This window comes from Myotis brandtii, unplaced genomic scaffold (assembly GCF_000412655.1).
Source record: "Myotis brandtii unplaced genomic scaffold, ASM41265v1 scaffold160, whole genome shotgun sequence".
Lineage (NCBI taxonomy): Eukaryota > Metazoa > Chordata > Mammalia > Chiroptera > Vespertilionidae > Myotis > Myotis brandtii.
The window spans coordinates 1,884,062-1,888,136 of NW_005355833.1; positions in this window are offsets into that span (position 1 = coordinate 1,884,062).

Here is a 4,075-nt window from a genome sequence, read left to right on the forward strand (position 1 = left end):
TGGTGATCAGCAAAGCCTTCTCAGATATAACACCAAAAGCACAAGCAGCAAAAAAATAAAATAAAGTGGATGCCATTAAAAATAAAAACTTTTTTAAAATATATTTTTATTAATTTCAGAAAGGATGCGAGAGGGAGAGAGTGAGAGAGAAACATCAATGATGAAAGAGAACCATCAATCCGCTGCCTCCCACATGCCCCCTACTGGGGATCAAGCCCACAACCTGGGCATGTGCCCTTGACCGGAATTGAACCCAGGACCCTTCAGTCCGCAGGCCGATGCTCTATCCACTGAGCAAAACTGGCTAGGGCAAAAATAAAAACTTTTGTGTTTCAAAGGACATCATTAAGAAAGTGAAAAGACAGCCCTAGCCGGTTTGGCTCAGTGGGTAGAGCCTCGGCCTGCGACTGAAGAGTTCCCAGTTCGATTCCAGTCAAGGACACATACCCGGGTTGCGGGCTTGATCCCCATTAGGGGGCGTGTGAGGGGCAGTCGATCAATGATTCTCTCTCATCATTGATGTTTCTATCTCTCTCTCCCTCTCCATTCCTCTCTGAAATCAGTAAAAAATATTTTTTTTTAAAAAAAAGTGAAAAAACAACTCATAGCTGTCAGGCGGGGAGGGGGACTGGATGAAAGAAGGTAAAGGGACCACCCACAGAGCATATGTGATGCATAACTAGACAGAAACAACTGTGTGGTGATGGCCAGAGGGACGAGGAGGCGAGGGCTGGGTGGAGGTGGGCAAAGTTGGGGTGGGGGCAAATGGGAACATCTGTAATAGTGTCAGCAATAAAAATAAAGTTAAAAAAAGTGAAAAGACAACCCACAGAAGATATTTGCAAAAACCTATATCTGATAAGGAACTTGTATCTAAAATATATTAGGATCTCAACTCGATAATAACACTACAAATAGCCCAATTGAAAAAATAGGCAAGGTCTTTGAATAAAGAAGATGTACAAATGGAAAATAAGCACATGAAAAGATGCTCAAAATCATTAGTCATTAGAGAATGTAAGTCAAAACCACAATGAGATACTATTTCACACCTGCTAGGGTGGCTATAATAAAATAGACAGGTAATAAGTGTTGAGGACGTGGAGAGATCGGAACCCTCATACATTGCTGGTAGAAATGTAAAATGGGGAAGTGCTCTGTGGGGCAGAAGCTTCTAGGTGCCATTGACAGGTTCCCTTGTGTTGGATGGGAATTTCAAGGTGCCTACAGAGTCTCTCTGCACTGAGGACCTTGGAAAGAGACACTGGCTAAGCTGGGGCTGTCAGGAGGGGAGCCCTTGGGTGGGTGGGTGAGCTAGGATAGGGGCAGGGACCCAAACTAGGGACTTGGGGGCAGGAGGAGTCCCAGGGCCAGCAGAGCTACTCACCTACCCTCTTCCCCAAATTCCTCTGTGTAGGCTGTGGGGGCTTCTAGGTCAGGTTAGGGCAAAAGAGCTGGTCCTGGGCTCCCTTCTCAGGCCCTCCCAGCCTCACTTGCATCCCCACATGCGGAGAGACCCCACGATAGATAAAGCCAGTCCCCATGACCTTGCAACCACTCCCAAGGCCTCCTGGCTCTCCCCCAGCCTAAGATGCCTGCACCACCAGGCCTCCCCTCCTGGGCTCCAGAGGGAAGGTGTTCATCTGCAGTGCTCTTGGGCCTCGGGGTTGGGCAATCCTTCACTCCCGCAAAGTGCCAATCAATGTGTCCATCCCACAGATGCAAGTATTGAGGCCAAGTCAAGGTCCACGGCAGTCGGTGGTCAGTAGGAGAACTGGATCCGGGTGGAGGCTTTTCTCGCCCCTTTTGATGTCTTAGGAACGGAACCTCCCGCTGGGAGAAGAGCTGGCCTGGCCTCTGATCCCGAAGAGCCGGTCTGGGCAGTGGGAACCTGGAGTGCAGCCTCCAACCAGGCCCCGGACCTCTCTGGGCTTCAGACTTCCCCTTGGCAACCAGAGCGCAACCACAGGGAGCTCCCAGCGCCTCCAGCGCGCTCCTCTCTGCTCCGGCCGCCCGCAGGCCTCGCCCCACCGCTTTCACTTGCCTGGGCCCCGGTTGCACCGGCCTTGAGTCTATCTGGCCGTCGGATTAATATCCAGATATTAAGTAAACAATAAATTAGCAAAACTACAAGAAAATTTTACAGCCCTTTGCATTTGGCAATCATTGAGTGTTAATTAGAAATTCATTACAATTAAAACCCTGCCTAAACAGGGCCTTCGCGCCTTAATTACATCTGATTTTTAATTCAGAATACGTGTTTACACAGTAAGCGCTACGTACCCCATGATTATCCCCAATCCTCTTTATACTGTACTAATTATGTAAATTAAACCTAATTAACTGACGAAAACTGCCGTTAATTCAACTGGTAAAAGATATGTGCTTGCGAAGGAGGCGCGGCCGCCCGGCCCCAGCCCAAGCCGGAGCCTAAACGGGCAGGGACACTGGGCAGCGTGGACGCGACGCTGGGACGCGGAGTCAGCGCGTCCCCGCTGGGTGGCGGGGAGTACGTGGTCCGGGGTGCTGCCCTCCGACCCCAGTGCCACTGGTGATGGATACAAGAGAGAATCAGGGCTAATGGGGGTCAGGAAAGCCAAGGACACAGACTTCCGCAAGCTCCCCTGGCTCTGGACAGGGCGGCAGGGCCCGGAGCCCCGTGAGGCAGAGGGGTCCCGCCCTGCCATTCAGAGCCTGAGTTCCAGGCCCAGCGCTGCCGGCACTGGCTGCCTGAGCCCGAGCAAGAGACCTGCGAGGCCGAGTGTTGTGAGGGTGGTGACAAAAGCTCCTCCGTTTCCTCCTTCCCTTCACTAACCTGAGTTGGCTTCCATGGCTGGCCCTCAGTTTCCTGCCTGTACAATGGGGATAAGTGACATCTACTTATTGTCAGGGTCATGTGAGAACCCGCTCTGCCAACTGTAAAATGCGGTTTGTGCTGATATTCACCGACTGGGGTGCTTCTCCGAAGCACCCCAAGGCCGGCTCCCCGGAGACCACCACCCCTCCAGCGAGTGCCGGCGCCTCGGAGCTTCTCTCCACGTGCCTTCTATCCTTCTCCAGCTCCGACCTGGGTCCGCGAGTTGGGTGGGTGCGCGAAGCCAACGGCGGGCGCGGGGAGCTGTCCGCAACTTGGTGCTGAACGGAGACGCAAAGGCGCCCCTGCGCGCCCCTAGTGCAGTAACCTGGAAAGGGAACTTTTATGCGAGAAGTCCCTGGGGCCCCCGCGGACAGGCTGCTGGGAGCGCCCTAGAGCACAATAGAGGCAGGACAGACAAGTCCCGCGCAGAGGGACCCTGCCCCTCCTCTTTCCACTCCCACCCCTCACCGCCCCGGGGGCGTCCTGGCTCCGCGATCGTTGTCAACCACCACACCGGATTTTGAGATGCCTTTAAAAAAATCATTAGGAGGCTAAGAATAATTACCGAACGGGACTGTAATTATGGGGTGGGGGAGGCCAACCGAGGGAGCGGGGATGAGCAGGTGGAGTCTGGGGGTGGCTCTCGGGCTGGGAGGGAAAATAGGTTCCTGTTTTTCTCAGCGGAAAGAGGGGGCAGAGGACCGCAGAGTTGGAGAGGGACAGAGGTTGAGCCTGGAAGACACTGAGGGGCCAGAGGCAGAGAGAAAAAAGGGCCGAGCAGGCTGTGGAAGGAAAGAGAGAAAGGCAGGGAGATCCAAGAGAGAAAGATGAAAACCGAGGGAGGCGAAAAAGCAAGAACTCCGCAGAGAGGACAGAGCCCTCAAACTCGGGGTAGTTTTCAGAGATCCGTTAGCCAAGGGGAGAAGGCGGTGGGAAGAAAACGAGTCCTCGGGCCTGGTCTGGCCCCCTTCTCTCGGAGGGCGAGGCCTAGGTGATCCGCTCGCATCCCCAGAGCCTTTTCAAACGGGACAGGAGGAAAACGAGAGGGAAGAAGTGGAGAAGAAGGGGAGACGAACCCCAGAGGAGCTGGAATGCAGGAGGGGAGAGGGCCTGTAACCCGGAGCGAGAAGGAAAACGAGTGGGCGGGGGAGGGCGACCGGGCGCCGCTGGCCGCGGAAGATTTATTGTGCTGCCCCGGTTCCAAGGACGCGCTCAGCT